This window comes from Macrobrachium rosenbergii, chromosome 32, assembly GCF_040412425.1.
Source record: "Macrobrachium rosenbergii isolate ZJJX-2024 chromosome 32, ASM4041242v1, whole genome shotgun sequence".
Classification (NCBI taxonomy): domain Eukaryota; kingdom Metazoa; phylum Arthropoda; class Malacostraca; order Decapoda; family Palaemonidae; genus Macrobrachium; species Macrobrachium rosenbergii.
The window spans coordinates 5,956,073-5,974,124 of record NC_089772.1 but is presented as its reverse complement, the minus strand read 5'-3'; the positions used below and the strand labels follow the sequence as shown (position 1 = coordinate 5,974,124).

The following is an 18,052-nucleotide window of genomic DNA, read 5'->3' as shown; positions in this document are numbered from 1 at the left end:
TGGCATCTAAAGCATCCCATAGTACTGTACTCAGACAGGTAAGCCGTTAATTAGTCGAGTCCCCGCTGAGAATCGCTTACCTGGCCATCAACTTCAGGATCACCAAGGACTCCGACAGCATCCACGTCCTTACCTGGAAGATTTCAATTCTCTTTAATCAGGTGCTTTGCTAGCATTCTGTAAATGAGTACTGAACTAGCAGAATTAACTTAAGAATAATTGGAATAAAATTGACCTCCACTGTATATTGAATACCGTAACTACTTTTGTTTTCGTCTATGTTTTACTGAATTTTAGTGAGTGAGGCTGTATTATTTCTTATTGTCACTTGTGAGCGTATATTCTTTTGTAAGCTTCCTTAGCAAGTCTGTTTTGATTAACTGCACAATAATAATAATAATAATAATAATAATAATAATAATAATAATAATAATAATAATAATAATAATAATAATAAGTGCTCCAGGTCAGATAACAATGACTAAACCAACAACAACAACAACAATAATAATAATAATAATAATAATAATAATAATAATAATAATAATAATAATAATAATAATAATGATGATTATAATAAGATCAGGAATCAGCCTTTGCAGGCGAACGAGGGAGAACTGACCATGTTACCGTGTTACCGAGTCAGAGAAGCGATCCAGTAGGCCATGTGAGAGAGAAGCCCCCCATCAAGAAATCGAGCATAAAAACTGAAATATGGTAAACTGAAAACGGAAACAGAACGAATCTATCTCCCACTCTATTTTATTTAACCTTATTTTGTTACAGTCTGTTAATAGAATAATATATGCATATAGGATGAGTACTTAACGAAGTTCAGAGAAAATACGATGAAAAAAGGCAATATAACAATTTAGAATAAACTGAATGAAAGCAAATGGTAGGAAGCATACAGCAATAGTTGTAGTCATGAATCGTTTCCGTTAGAAAAAGAAAGTGAACGGAGAGTATGAAACGTCCAATAAAATCTTTAGTAAAAATAAACAAAAGCTTATCAGGAAAGGATAAAATGAAAGCCTCAAAAGTGCAGTTGCTATAACCCTAGAGAAGATAGCTATTTCGAAACAAGTATACTTAAGGACAAAATCTTTCTCTGAAGACAAGAAGAAATTTTATCTTAATGCATGACTGTTTCTGATTTTTATGACGAAAAAGACTGTTTATAATAGCCCAAAACAGCCGAGAACTCTGATAGCATGCAAGTATATGATTATATATATAAGCATTCAATCAATGTGTAAATGGGTGTTTATATAATATATATATTTTTCATTAATTTTTTTTTTCCTCAGAAGGGGGTGGTTCCAGAGCAAAAGCTTTCATACTATAACTGATGGATTGTGGATAAACCCTAAGTGAAGAAAACTCCCACAACAGCAGCTTCTTTGTGTACCTACACACACGACCCACAAGTAGGGTATGAAGTCCACCTTCATGCACTGTTATTCACCTCTTCTACATCTCTCGCAGTCTCGCGTTTCCTGGATATTAGAGTCTCTCCTTCCAATGCCTTTTTATGCCATGTTTCAAACCTTTCTAGGTCTTCTCCTTTTCCCTTCCAACGCTTCTGAATGATCTACTCTTTTCACCAGCTTATCGTCCTCCATTCTTTCCACATGATCAGTCCACCCCATAAAGCTCGTCTCCATGCTTTCACCTGTAAAATCATTTTTACCAAATTGTTCACTTATCTCCATATTTCTCGCCCTTTAAAAACTTCTTACTTCACATAACCATGCCAACAGTTCATCTTCCCACCTTCCACATTTTCCCTCCATTCTCATCCAGCATCCACACTTCACTTCTAAAGGAAGAGTTGGTTCAGCAATTTCATCACACATGCACAACTTAGCTTCCATAGACACCCACAGTCTCCTGTCAGTCTTCTGCACAGACCCCGTTGCCTTTCTTGAACCACTTGCCAGGTGACTCACGCTTTCCCTACCTTCATCCATGACATCTATTCTAAAATGCCAGCTCGAATCAGCCGTTTCCATTCTTTCATCAATCATAGTAAATTAATTGTCCCTTCCTAATCTTCCTCACATTTACCGTCAACTTTCTCCTCTTGCAATTAGTTCAAACTCCTTTATTAATATCTGTAGTTTCCCTTTACCATCTTCAATTAGTACTGTCTTTTGCAGGCATGAACCAGTCCACATTTCATTCACGACTCATTTTTTTATCTGCTGTCCTTCCTCTGACTTCTCTCAACAACCAATCCACAAAGACAGTGAACAGCCACGGAGACAAGCCACGCGCGTCTGTCTACGTATTCTGACGCAGAGTTCGTTTCCATCACAATAACTTTTAATGGCTTTTAACAGCTGACCGTCGACAAAGTAACCAACACATTATATGAAACATATGTCAACAGTTCAGCCTTATTACGCAGCAAAAAGACATCAACGGACAGCAGTCACAGGCGTTAAATGAAAATAAGTCTTGCACATGTGTACCAGGTACACCGCATCATACCTGATAATACACTTATGTATTCACAGATGTACTGGGTAATTAACAGAACATTGCCATTTCGGCAAAGCCGTAAACTGGGTCACTTACAGTACCTGCATGTTTTATCTTTCCGTGAACAAATTTCAACGATCATGCAAATTACTATTGCAGCCTAAATCACAGATTAAAGAAGTATGAAGTTTTATCATGAGCATCGTTGTTATGATTAACGTGCTATTTTCGGTCAAACTATTTATACTCACATGAAGAAAAGTATTCATATATTTATACACAATATACATACATACACACACACACACACACACACATATATATATGTATATATATATATGGGTGCCTGGCTTAGTGCTAGAGAAATGGCTTCCATTAGCAAGACCGGAGATTTTATTCGACCTTGCCGTGAACTGATAGCAACTCTAACTGGGGTCGAGAAAATGGCATCGGGCTCGCAACTTCATCCTTCGAGACTAGCCGAAAACAGGAATGCTCTAACCCTCAGGCGCAACGCCCTCTAAAATGGAATAAAGCTTATGATATATATATATATATATATATATATATATATATATATATATATATATATATATATATATATATATATATATATATACATATATATATATATAAATATATATATATATAAATATACATATGAATATATATATTTATATAAATATATATGAATATATATATATATATATATATATATATATATATATATATATATATATATATATATATATATATATATATATATATATATATATATATATATATATATATACTGTATACATTGGTTAGTCTGTGTAAACCTATACAAAGAAATAAACATTCTCAACCAATTATTCTTTCACAATTCCCTTAAAAGGAAACTACTCAGACCCTACTGCCAATGCGGTATATCTTCCAAAAAATGTACACCAAGCAATAATGACACCACATGTGGATTTTGATCGCATTCCTTTATTAAAAGTGAACGCGAAGGCAGTCGAATTTCTTCGGCAAGGCGCAGTTGCGTTCATTTCTCCATGAAACTTAAAGTGGTTAAGCCTTCCCTCGTAATGGAAGGTTCCCTGACACAAATACTTCCCGACAGCAGACGTCGTATCCTTCAATGAAAATGCGCCCGCAGATTTTAACTTGATCTGGCGCCTCGGGAGGAGGGAAGGAGGGAAGTATGAAGGGATATTGCTGGATGGTCGAAAGAATGGTTCCACTGTAGCATACATAATGCATACAGTGGCAGATACTTTTATGTTTAACGAAACGTTTTTTTGAAGTGCTAAACATTTTTCCTTAATTTCCGTTCTACATTATTGTCTTTTAACGAAGGCCTAGAGGAAAAGCAATAGTTTATCCACAAACAAGTACACTGACAATTAAGAAAAGGAACGGAAGCAAACAAATAAATAAGACTTCATCCTCAAAGAAGCCTGCGTCCGTCCTATAAAAACAGCTTGTTATACAAATCACTGACAATTAAGAAAATAAATGTCTAAGTACAAACATGCACGTACACATAAACGAAAACTCACATACATTATATATATATTGTATTTATATATATATATATATATATATATATATATATATATATATATATATATATATATATATATATATATATATATATATATGTGTGTGTGTGTACGTGTGTGTGCTTGTGCGTGTGTGAATTTGTACACTTAAAGCTCTATGTATGGGCATACATGAGTGTAAGTATTAGCGATATCCAACTAAAGGAGCCAGGATACACAATTTAAGCTGAGCATATTCCGAAGTTTCTCCACACATCTACGGGAACGATATCACTTCCACGAAAATAAAACAAAGCAGGGAAATATGTCTCTCTGTCACGCGAGGGAAGTTAGGTCACGATGAGCTCACTTCAAAATGGAAAATGGTAAATGTACTTGAATCACGCATCGGAAACCTCAAGAGGCCTGCCACCACTCCTTCTATTCTCGAAAATTTTATAATGATTGTAATACATACATATACATATATATGTGTGTATATATATACATATATATTCATATATATTTATGTGTATATGTATATTTACACACACACACATATATACATGTGTGTGTGTGTTTGCGTGCGCGTATGTGTGTATGTGTGTAAATGCCCCTACCTACAAAAATTCGAAACAGCATATAATTACATTTTGGTTCAACAGTAACTATCATCTGAGACCGTAATAATTACGCGCGATTAAAGGACACAAAACAATTCATTATTTATTGAGGGCAATTATCCTCCTCGACTGTCGCATTCTTTAATGATGAAATACCTTCACAATCTTTTGGAGAGCAATTACAGTAAGAGAATCAGTGGAATGTCCAAACGCAGATTCAAGACTGCGGGTCACAGGATCAAAGAGTAGTTTTGTAAGCATGGGAGGGTAGGAAGAAAGAAATAAAAGCAGTAATTAGAGAGGGCAGAAATGTGTTGGTTGGTGATGGAAAAAAGGGAATCATTTGAAGTACAGTTGCTAGAAAAATGGATAATCATAAAGCAGGATACAGAGAGGATAAATATAAAAGCAGAGGATGGAATGAGTGAAATTTCAGTCAATTTCTGTCACTGTGAAAAAAATGATAGTATTCTTTAAAGAGAAATAGAAGATGCTGTTTATTGAAGTGGATTCAATTAATATTTAGTGAGCAACTGTATCTGAGAATAAAAATTGCTAAAGAGAAATGCTTCCTCGAGGATTTACTAAGTGTGGAGGATTGACCACATGAAATCTGAATGTTGCTACGGAATCAGCGGTGAGTCTAAATTTGAGAATGTACGTAGTAGTGAATGTTGAGGATTAAGACTTAGAAACTGCTGGATTGGTGCAGCGAAAGAGGCATTATGAAGGAAGATATGTAAGGAGTTAACTGTGCAGCTGACGAGTGTTCTGTAAACCTTTCCTGGAAATCATCCGCGAGAGAGCAGTTAGTGTGAGCAAGTAGAATTGTCCGATAAATTTTTTTTTTTTTTTTTTTCGCATAGCTACTCCCTGCAAGAGGAAAATGATTAGTGTTGAAACGTCACAGCATAAATACCTGGCAAATACCTAAATGGTAATACCTCTGGTACCACAGCCTCTGAGGGGAAAGAGGCTTATGCTGAAAACATTCACAATATATATATATATATATATATATATATATATATATATATATATATATATATATATATATATATATATATATATATATATATATATATATAAATATATATATATATATATATATATATATATATATATATATATATATATATATATATATATGTATATGTATATATATATATATATATATATATATATATGTATATATATGTATATTTATATAAAAACATATACATTATATATATACATATATATATATATATATATACATACATATATATATATATATACATATATTTGTGTGTGTAAATAGATAGGTATGTACCACAAAACATACACTGATATCACGTGGCAAAGTTGGAAGTTTTTACACGGATGTCGATCATTGCCTAGGCAAAAAAATTTACAGTAGGGTTAGATAACATCGTGCATTGCAATTACGACCAGAAAAACGACAGGAAATCATTTGCATTTTTCATGTTGTAATGTGATTATGTCTGACAGAAATGCGAAAAAATCCTGACATAAATTATGGGACTGATGCATTATGGCCTGAACGGAATTCAGGGAATTATCAGTTATGCACTGATTTTAAAAAGAGGAACGCTATTTAACGAAACCTTTACAGTCTCATTATTATTAAATTTGCAGTAGTGCAGCAGCACCAGCATGACAATTATTATTATTATTATTATTATCTACGTAGCTATTGTGTGCGCTACCAAGTTTTACTATAGCAGTTGGCAAGGTGTTCTAGCGAGCAATATTCACGTTTCAGGGAAGCCCTTCCCAATCCCCACCCCTTTGTTGTCTTTTGATGTTAGTGATGTCTTACCCCCACAGTATTCTGGAAGAGATAGTAAGTCATATGTATCCCAAGTTTGGTTGATATTGGTCAATACATTTCAGAGTTATGCTGGAACATGCACACGCACATACATACATACATACATCCATTTATATTTACATATATATATATATACACATGTATATATACATGTATGTATGTATGTGTATATTTATATGTATATATATATGTATATATATACACATATATTAGTGTGTGTGTGTTTTGTGTGTATCTTAATTTTCAGTGGAAGTTTTCAGTACTACTTCTAAACTCATGAAAACGCACCTTCATAGTATTTTTAATCAAACGTTATAAGACATTTCAGTTAATGATAGAACTTTAAGGATATATAAGACAAATAATGTTGGGTATATCCCTTAAATCACACAATCTGTTCACTTACAACCCACTGTATATATATATATATATATATATATATATATATATATATATATATATATATATATATATATACATACATATACATATACATATACATATACTATATATATATATATATATATACATACATATATACATATATATATATATTTTATATATATATACTATATATATATATAATATTTTATATATATATATATATATATATATATATATATATATATATATATATATATATATATATATATATATATACACATACATACACAAACAATAAGACAATAAGAGAGAGGGGGAGAAACTCTTGCAACGCGTTTGTGCACAATAAATGGAGCAATATATTACGAGTGGACGTTACGGCGCCAAGCAGTCCTTTGTACTGCTTCCTTATTTACAGCTCATACGGAAAAAATTAATTAGATTTAAAGCCACAATGCTTTTACTTTCTCTTGTGCAATCAGAGAACTGAGAAGTAGGTCTGCCCCACTTTTTTTTATAGCATGCTTATTTTTTATCCCCTACGTTCTCCTTCCAGTGGCGGTAAATTGGCTTTATTTTATCCAACCGATGATTACGGAAGTCTATCAACTACAAGACTCTGGGAACATTAAGCCATGCACCATTCCAGAGTTTAAATATGGAAGGGAAAATAGGGGATAAACACGGCATACTTCTGTAATGACTGTGTAGGCAAATTACCTGTATTGGATTACAGCCCGGAGAATAGCAGTACAAATATGCTTCTAAAATAAGCATAGAAATATATACGTGAGAAATTCATTTTGCTTTTTTTTTGACAATCCATCATATTTTTTTTGATAAAAGACAAGTTTCCTAGCGTTCATAATTCATGTTTACCTTTATTTAAAATGAAACCAACAATAATGACATTGTGTATTTCTGCTAACCTTTAGTTGCTCACCCTAAATGTAAAAAAAGGAGTTATAAAGACGGCAGTATTGTCAGGAAAAAAGATTATATACATTTATTTCTGAAATATGGAATGGAACCATAATCGTTACTCGATCCATCCCCTTAGAAATCCCTTCGTGTTATGAAACAAGTGAAGAAAAAGAAAAAAAAAGAAGGAAGAAACTCATCTCTGACCCTAAGTGACGCAACAGAAGTCTGGTTGTTTGTTGCACGTGCAAAACACCAGGGACCTTGCCGCGTACGTCCGCCGTACATTTACCAGAAGAAATTGCTTGTCGTTTCTAGAAGCATATTTTTAGAGTCCGCAAAACAAAAGGATTTGTTCTCGAGAGACCCTCTGGATTTTGGGACAGTGCGACTTGAATGCGATATTTTTCCTGCGAATAAGAGAGAGAGAGAGAGAGAGAGAGAGAGAGAGAGAGAGAGAGAGAGAGAGAGAGAGAGAGAGGAAAAAATCTTGATTATCTCCAGCGATTCTTCGACAACACTTTTTTTTTTTTCTTGAATTTGTTTTTCGTTCTAGCTGTCTGTTTCTAGTTTGCGTGAAATGCCATTCCTTTGCCTTTTAGAGTGGACCCCTTTGCTGTTTTATAAATTGCTCTGTTCTACTACATTTGGATACAAAACTATATTACAGGCTTTCAGGACCGGTTTTCTTAACAAATGCGTTGAGATATACTGAAACGGAAAAGCTTACACCAACAGTGTGTTTGCACCGAAGTGTTTGGAGTGTGTGTGTGTGTGGCGAACGTCTTCAACTTCTCCCTTTTCCATAGTCATGAAAAGTCTCCCCACCCCCTCCCCCGTGGAATTCTCAAAAACAAGGTGGGGTCACTCTAAATTCTCTCTTTCTAGATTTCAAAGAAGAAAGGATTCTTTTTTCAGACTGCTGGCCAAATACTCTCTCTCTCTCTCTCTCTCTCTCTCTCTCTCTCTCTCTCTCTCTCTCTCTCTCTCTCTCTCTCTCTTTGATAGTTTTACCAGATACTCAAATAATGTTTTCTTATTCATTCATTCCTGAGGAGTCAAATTGGAAAAATATCCACAATCAATTCACTGAACCTTCTTACATTCAGCTTTTGTAAATCTTTGTTCTCTATTTTGCTTTGCTGTAGGGAGTCAGAGATCAATTATTTTTCCTGTATTCCGTTTTTAGACACTTCTCTTTCCAGATAATCAGAGAGAAAAAAAAGATAGGAAAAATTTCATGATTCAACTTTTTTCGTGTTTGTTTACTTATAATCAGAACTCCCGGGGAGCAAGATAATGAAAAAATATAAACACTGCTATTACGCCAAGAAATCTGACGAGGGTAAAAACGACTCGGTATTCATTACGGCAAGAATAAAGGTGGATTCATCACGCTAATTGTCGCTATGGCCTCCCTTCGGGTCCACGTAAGGTAACCTTATTGATTATAATCTGTCATGAAACTAGGGCTTGGAATAGCACAACTCTCTCTCTCTCTCTCTCTCTCTCTCTCTCTCTCTCTCTCTCTCTCTCTCTCTCTCATACAAAAGCCATTTCGTTTATTCGCCTTATGTTCTCTCTCTCTCTCACACCACCCCCAGCCCACCCCCATGAAGTTTAATAAGAATGGCAAATGCATCCTTTTATGAAGAAGACATTTTCTTAATTGTATTTAGCAATCTCTCTCCCCTCTTTTGTCTGTCTGTCTGTCTTCCTCTTGTTTACTGACATTTCATGGTTTACTTACTCTAAGACATTATCTATTGCTTATCTCATCCTTCTTCGCTTTCTTCCCATAAGTCTCATTGTCTATCCCTCAGTTTTTTGGAATCATTCAGACTTCGAATTTATTTACTATCTCTTTTTGTTTTCCACTCACGTTTGTGATCTCTCTCTCTCTCTCTCTCTCTCTCTCTCTCTCTCTCTCTCTCTCTCTTCAGGTGTCAGCCACCGAAAGCCGTTTGATTATACAGAATCTCGTGAGGCCTGTGTTTCTTTCCTGTGACTACAGTTCTTTTTTATAAATTTACTTCTGTCTCATCAATTTTGTTCCACTCGCAATGTCTCTGATTAATTACAGCTAGTTCTGTGCTGGCTTGAGGCATATTTAATTTCTTCCAACAAGCAAAAGTCTGTTTTTGTTTCAGTCGTACTGATTTGTTTCTTCAGGCGGACTGTAATCACGACTTCGTTTTTCCTGTTTATTTCTTCAGGCAAACTCACATGCATGGTTGATTTATGATTTATTTAAGAAAACAAGTAAAAAATTCGCCGCAGTTTCTTCGGCGCAATCGAGTTTTTTGTACGGTGTATAATGCTGTATGAAACTCTCAGCCGCGGCCCATGAACCTTTCAGCCATGGCCCGGTGGTGGCCTGTGTTGTTGGCACCTATAGCGGTGCCAGACGCACGATCGTGGATAAACTTAACCTTAAATAAAATAAAAACTACTGAGGATAGCGGGCTGTAATTTAGTATGTTTGATGACTGGAGGGTGGATGATCAACATACCAATTTGCAGCCCTCTAGCCTCAGTAGTTTTTAAGATCTAAGGACGGACAGAAAAAGTGCGGACGGACAGACAAACAGCCATCTCAATAGTTTTCTTTTACAAAAACTAAAACGAAGTTCAGTTTGTATCCCTCTTCGCAGCAAGATACAAGAAGGTGCCACCGTAATCAAAAAGGAGAATGTTAACACTAGCTTACTGAGAGAAGAGCAATAGTCTACCAGCATGAAATGAAAGAGGAAAACATCGCACAGAATGAAAGAACAGAGGATCAGACCAGCTGATTATTCTGGTGGATACTGAGAGTCTTCCAATTCAGTGAGTTGTTCTTATGTTCTCAAATGATTATTCATACAACTGTTGTTTCATAGGTATAACAGGTATTGCCTGGATGGCAGTTGCGGCCGGGGTGGATGCTCCAAGTATTTGTAATACAGCGAATTTGATCAGTAACCCTTTTATATATATATATATAATATATATATATATATATATATATATATATATATAGTGTATATGTATATATATACAATGATGAAAATTCAGAAACAGATTGAGCAGATGGATTAACTATCAGTTTAATTTAATTTTCACTTGCTAGTTCCCTTCCAGCTAAGACTTCCAGAGGGAAGGAGCTGAAGGAGATGCGAGCACTGGAAGGGATAGGAGGGTGAGGGCTGAGGAGGAGGAGGAGGAGGAGGAGGAGGAGGAGGAGGAGGAGGAGGAGGAGGAGGAGGAGGAGGAATAAAAAAGGTGAAAAGCAAATTAGGAGCGAAGATGGAGGTACGCAGACCACCTTCTGAGTTCCGTCTTTTGTTCGAGCCAGGGAATGCAGTCCTTTTAGCCCAGGCCCTAACAATGGCTTAGCAGCAGCCATAAGCAGCTGCAACTCCCGAAGGAGAGTGAGGAAGAACTCGAGGAAGAACGCAAAGGAGAAGGCAGGGAAGTGCAGCAACTTCCCCTCAGCAAGCAAAGTACCAGCGCCAAATGCCTCCGGAGGCGGGGAGGGAGTGGGCCAGGGGCGACTGGTTACGGGAATGAGGTGAGCGAATAAAGCAAGAAGCAATAAATGAGGAGAAAGAGAGAATCTGAGAGAAATCAGGAAACAGGAGATAGAGGCGAAGAAGTTGGAGGAAGAACTCTGAAGAATGCTGTGGGTTGAAGGAGAGATATGCCAAGCATGGTCGAAGGGTAAGGAATGAAAGAGACCATTACAAAGCTTTCCGAGGAGTATTAATTTCTCTCTCTCTCTCTCTCTCTCTCTCTCTCTCTCTCTCTCTCTCTCTCTCTCTCTTCGAGCAGACTCCTCCACAAAATTTAATTAAATTAGTTCCAGATTCTTTACGCTTCATTTCATTTCGCCGGTCAAGATGTGTACCTCCATCCAACTTCAGTCGGCTTCTAAATGTTGCGTAAACTTCAGTAATTCATTAATAATTCTGTGACCATTTTAACCAGTTTGACAAAAGATTTGGAGTCATACACGCGTACATTTGTCCCGTTTCCTGCTCTTTAGCTTGAAATTATATACAGTGTTAACGTAGGATAAGGAAAAGCAAATCTCATGTCTAGGGTATAGTAAAATCAAATTATTCTTGGCTATGAACAAGCAATGTTTATTTGTTATTTAGAAAGCGTTTCTCCTTCCAAAGATAACACAACCAGACACATTTTTCCATAGGCTGTAGTTCATTAATTTCACAAACTTATGCCTCCACAAGAAAACACCGTTCAATTAATCTTGTTTATGAAATCAGCAACGGATGCATCTTTAACTGGTTTAACTTGTAAACAAACGAGTTCATAAGAAATGAATGCCAAAAACGTTCAGCTTTTGGTTACTAGAGTGAGGATCTTAGCTCCGGTATAATGCATCTGAATTCGACAGATGCGTTTATGTCTATGAATGAGCGGAAATCGATTCTCATTCTTCTGCATAGCAAACTATCTTCCCATCTCATGTGAGGTCTTCACAGATTTCCCATTTCGACATCAAGACCTCGAGTTGACAGCTTTTCCATTAAGTATTAGGATATCGGAAATCTATGAAGTCATTGTGGCTTTTAGAAATACATATAGTGCACTCAGACACGTTTGTACACATTTTCAGCATTAATCGTTTCCTTTTAAGGGATGACTCCTGAGAAATGAAAAGACAATCATTCTTAAAATGCTGAATTGTGCATTAGCCCCGAGTGCAGAAAACTTCCACAACTTACAATCACGCGCACACAGACACACACACACACACACACACACACACACACACATATATATATATATATATATATATATATATATATATATATATATATATACATATATATATATATATGCATATATCTATCTATCTCTATCTATCTATATATATATATATATATATATATATATATATATATATATATGCATATATCTATCTATCTATCTATCTATAGAGTATATATTTCTAAAGAAACTACTTTCTTTGAGTTGATCGGATCGTATGTTGACCATAGTCTTTATTTCTTATGATTTGCATCGGAGGGGATCCATTTCCTCTTAATCACCAGCATTAAAAACAAAGAAAGACCACCAGTGGTCAGAGCTTTTGAAAGATTAAGAATTTGATTTCTCATCCTGCAAAGAGAGGTTAGAGACATTCTAATGAGGTGCCACATACCTGCGGTGACAAGACTGTTTTCTTTTTGATAGTAATGTGTGCCGACAGTAATAAAAGACGCCGAACTATTTCAGCAGAGTTACGATAGCAGTTCCATGCTGAATGTCTTTGTATATAAAGACAGAAGAACCATACGGTACGAAAAAATAGTGTACGATGAGTCAGGAAAACCAGAAACGGTAAAAGAAAATAAACGACGCGCAAAACCTGACAGAGCGCTAATGTCAAATTCATGTTGACGCAGATGAGCAGATTATATTTCTGTCACATGTAGACACGAAGGCAGTGTTACACGATGAGTTGGCTACTAATTGTTATGAATATAGACTATCCTTACAACAGTATGTGGCTTTGTATTTATGTTATGTAAGTTCTATAGCACCACCATGGGAATAATGGTGTACAATATATATATATATATATATATATATATATATATATATATATATATATATATATATATATATATATATATATATATATATATTTATGTATGTATGTATGTATATATATACATATGTATATATATATACATACATCAATTGTTTTGCATAAAAAATAGTCTTGACGAATATACTGGTGCAAGTTACTGGCAGCTGATGATCACTGCACAAGTTTTGAACACACTAGATATGTTTATATGCACACATATATATGTATAATACACACATATGTACACATACATATACGTATGTGTATGTATGTATGTATATATATAAATATATATATATATATATATATATATATATACATTTATATGTATATATATATATATATATATATATATATATATATATATATATATATATATAAAATTATAAGCATGAAAAGAGAAAAACAGGCGGTCTCAGAGTAGCCCACAGTTGTTAACGAAATATTAAGAGGTTAAAAGAAAAGGCAAGAAAATACTTGTCAATTGGAGGGATGAGTCATTGATAACACCAGAAAAGCACGATGACACCGCTGTAAGGAACATCTTTATGATGCCATGAATATAGGTTGAGAGGGAGACATCTGACTGATACACCAAGAGCTGAAGAAGTGACGAATAAATTCACGATTTTCGAAGTAGACCCGACAATGGAGCAGCTTGGGAGGGACAAGTACTGAGCTGTGATGATGGAATCTCAGTATTTGTGATTTTAGCCGAAAACCAAGACTCGTATAATAGCTACAGGTTTGGAAAATATGGAATGATGAAACAAAGCATGATGACTGAGAACTGACAGTCAGCAAAGATGTCACAGAAACATTGCACTGGCGTAGGTCATAATGAGGTTATTCAATATGCTTATTCTCAATTGGCTGGAGAAAGAACAAGTACAAAATGCGCCGAAGTTTCTTCGGCGCAATCGAGGTTTCTGTACAACTTATAATGCTGTATGAGCCGCGGCCCATGAAACTTTCAGCTACGGCCCGGTGGCGGTGGTGGCCTGTCCAATAGCGCTGCCAGATGCACGGTCATGGCTAACTTTAACCTTAAATAAAATCAAAACTACTGACCGTAGAGGGCTGTAATTTGGTATGTTTGATGAATGGAGGCTGGATGATCAACATACCAATTTGCAGACCTCTAGCCTCAGTAGTTTTTAAGATCTGAGGGCGGACAGAAATGAATCAAATATTTGTGTAAAGTAAATTACGATGCAGCAATGTAGCGAATATCAAAATCTTCTGATGGTTTTCGTCGTTTACGAGAAAGCACCCGACAACATTCACAAACCAGTATTACATCTTTATGATATTCCTTAAATATGTGACACTGATTGAAAAAATCCATGAACGAACGACTCAGATGCAAAGGTAAAGATGATGGAGCCTTGCCAAGCTAATTTTCAGTTGGCGTATCATTCAAGGGGATGATATATCACCTTTGCTGTTTGCACTTTTCAATGGTGTTATGATGGATAACGCGGTTAGAGAGGGAGAGGACAACCTTATTCATTCTTTCTCTTTCTAGCACTATATTATATCTTTGTGAATACTCTCTTCTCATTATTCTTTATGTATATATACTTAATTTCTGTCTCTAGATGTACAATGCATTCTACTATGCAAGTTTTGTTATCTTTGTTATCTTATTCCAGTTTAAACCTGGAGTAAGGTAACAAAGATAACAAAATTTGCTTGGCAGAATCATTATATATCTAGAGACAGAAATAAAGTATACATAAAAAATAATGAGAAGAGAGTATGCACAAAGATATAATATAGTGCTAGACAGAGAAAGGATTAATAAGGTTGTCTTTCAAATAATTCTGAACAATAATATCTAGTTCTGGTTCTCTGAGTTTTGAATTTACCAAAAGACTAAAAAGGGATAATCAAACAATGGTCAGGCTGAATAACATTTTTTAATTTAATTAAATTCAAGTTATATACGAAAGAAAAATCGTGCATTATTGCAATACGGACATGGATCCCAGAATGACAGTGAAATTATATTGAAGAAATTCTGTCGATTTGAGAGCAACGTATCCAAAAGAACATTACCAGTCAGGTGGCAGCATAAAATGAAATATCGTACTGTGAAGGAAAACGTGGAGGCTCCATTTGTAGGGAGATAATGATAAAAGGGAAATGAAAGTAGTTTGGACATATCCTTCCCACAGCCCCGTAAAGATTTGTGCGAGACACTTCAGCTGGGCTCCTGTGGGGGACAGAAAGGTCACAAAACCAGAACTACTTGGTTGAGAACTGTGAGTCCGAAGGCTGCAGATACTTTGAGATTTGTGGAAGTGAAGAACTGGGAAGACACAAGGGGCGGAATTTCACAGGGATCCTTTGCGTCGTACGACGTTGAAGGCAATATATACATATACACATACATATACATACTATTTATAGATACATAAACCTTCGATCTGGATACGGGGATAAAAGTACGATGCAGTCCCTTTATGCCGGAATTCGAATAAGGGTTAAGAAATGTAGCCCAACACTCAATCAACCAAGTTATCATGAAAAATATTTCCGTATTAGCTGGTACATACATCTTCTGTCAGTAGAATTCAAATACATTTTACTTAAAGAGAAATAGACCCATGACACCAGGGGCTTTTTTTTTTTTTTTGCATTTTTGCTGACACATTGACCTTCCACCTTCGAGGGACGCTATGTCCTGACCTTTGGCTCTGATCAGTAATCCTGAACTCTGCATTCCGTGTGTAAGTCAAAGAGCTCGGCCGCGGACTAGACGAAGCAAGGATAAATTGTAGGCTATCGTTATTAAACACAGAAAAAGAGATAGGGATGCACATTTCTTTCTTATTGCTACTAGTGTATCACACACCAAAATGATGATAATATAAGAGAGGATTGGGGTGCAAGTCCCGACCCCAGGAACGGTCAGTACCGTTCCAAAGCTCAGAAAAAGGCACCTTTATTCTGCAGCTGGACTAAAGCCGTAGGCTATCGTTGTCGCACAAAAATTATACGGATATGCATTGCATTTTGTTAAATGAAGAATACATACTTATGAGTAATGAAATTGATTACATTTCCTCAAACATTGTTGAACAGTTTACCGTAAAAAAAAAAATGGAATGCAAGGTTGCTGAGCACTGGGACAACGGAGCAACTCAACAAAAATGTGGACGCTGATGCTTAAAAAACAGAGCAACATGCACTAGCTCTTGGGATGCAGGTACAACGGGCGGTAATAGAAGCTCCATTGTTGAATCAATAGGGGCACAGAAAAAAGGCGGAAATTTCCACATCCTAGAGATGATGGGCATGAGAGACATCAAAATGACTGACTCTGGCACTGGCAATTTCTTCCAGACAGTTGGGGAACGAAAACGAAACATAGTGTACTCTAAGATATATAAGTCTTAGCCATTATTAATGTTTTTTGTCTCAGTCCATTAATACCTTCTAATTCTCGGAAATAACCTTCTTTTGAGGATGGATTTTTCTCCCGTAAATTCAAGAACGACGCACTGGGATGGGGGAGGGTCGGGTCGGCCTATTGACGAGGGTATGGGTGGCCTCCATTCTCTAAGAGGATTAGGGTCTTTAGATCAAGGGATCAAATACGGCCCCTCACCCCCTACCCACCCTTATCTCTCTCTCTCTCTCTCTATCTCTCCTTCATTTTCAGTCTGTGTCGGATCTGCCGTCTCTGTTTGTCTGTCTGTCTGTTTCCTTCATATTTAATCTCTCTCTCTCTCTCTCTCTCTCTCTCTCTCTCTCTCTCTCTCTCTCTCTCTCTCTCTCTCGTTTTTCGTCCCTGGTAATAAAATTCTTTGGTGGGCTTTCGGGCCTTCTTTGTGGTGACCCGAAGTCATTCCTAACAATTTTGGGGGACAATTGCCCGTCTTATTTTTCTTTTTTTCTTTTCTTATCTACGTTTTCTCCTGTTCTTTCTTTACTTTATATGTCTCTGTTATCTTATCTGCCTTGCCTTTCCCCATCCTCCGCTCTTCTATCCAACATATAGCTTCCTGCCTTTGAAGTTATATTATTCCGCAATAATTCTTTTAGTTACCACTTTCATTTTTACGATTACCCAAAAGAACAGTTTTCATGTCAACAAACCCCTTGGAACTTTCTTTTACCCAGACATATATTAAACACCTTTTCACCGATTACGCTTTCACCACTTCACCTGAAACTCCCTCAACGCATGATGCCTTCATCTTCTTCAAATTTCTTGTTTATCTTCTTTACCCTCTCAAGAGTTATTCCCACAAGCCTTCAAATTTTCAGTAATCCTTTCCATACTGCAGGCATAAGCAGACCTTCATTCTCGTCAGAGAGACTCGCTTCCATAGGCATTTCTTTGACCACATCAATAGCAATTTTAAGCATGTCGATTCTCAGGTGAATATATGTCTTTGTTTCATATTGCAAACCCTTTGCAAGGTTTTCATAATGGAACGATGCATAACTGTGATCGCTGCATGTGGAACATATGAAGTTGCACAGGATAAAATGATGAAAAACCCGACTTATATCAATAATTCCCGTACAATTATATACAGAACTCAAGTGCAAAGATAACTGAATATTAATGCGTCTGTTGAGAAGCAGAGTTGTTTTATAATACACTGCATTAAAGTATGTTTTATATATATATATATATATATATATATATATATATATA

General features: G+C 35.9%; 1 protein-coding gene across 7 annotated transcripts in view; it reads right to left on the bottom strand.

The window, feature by feature from the left end:
- The window catches only part of LOC136855625 (zinc finger protein 385D-like), a 1,128,591-nt gene that overhangs the window by 483,522 nt on the left and 627,017 nt on the right, over window positions 1-18,052 (bottom strand). For 5 of the 7 annotated variants that reach the window (XM_067132760.1, XM_067132764.1, XM_067132759.1 and 2 more), the window contains one exon: window positions 1-133. This exon is cut by the window's left edge and continues 1 nt beyond it. The exons of the other annotated variants lie outside the window; for them this stretch is intronic. The gene's annotated coding sequence lies outside the window, so the exon portion shown is untranslated. The remainder of the gene's footprint in view (window positions 134-18,052) is intronic. 7 annotated transcript variants of the gene reach the window in all.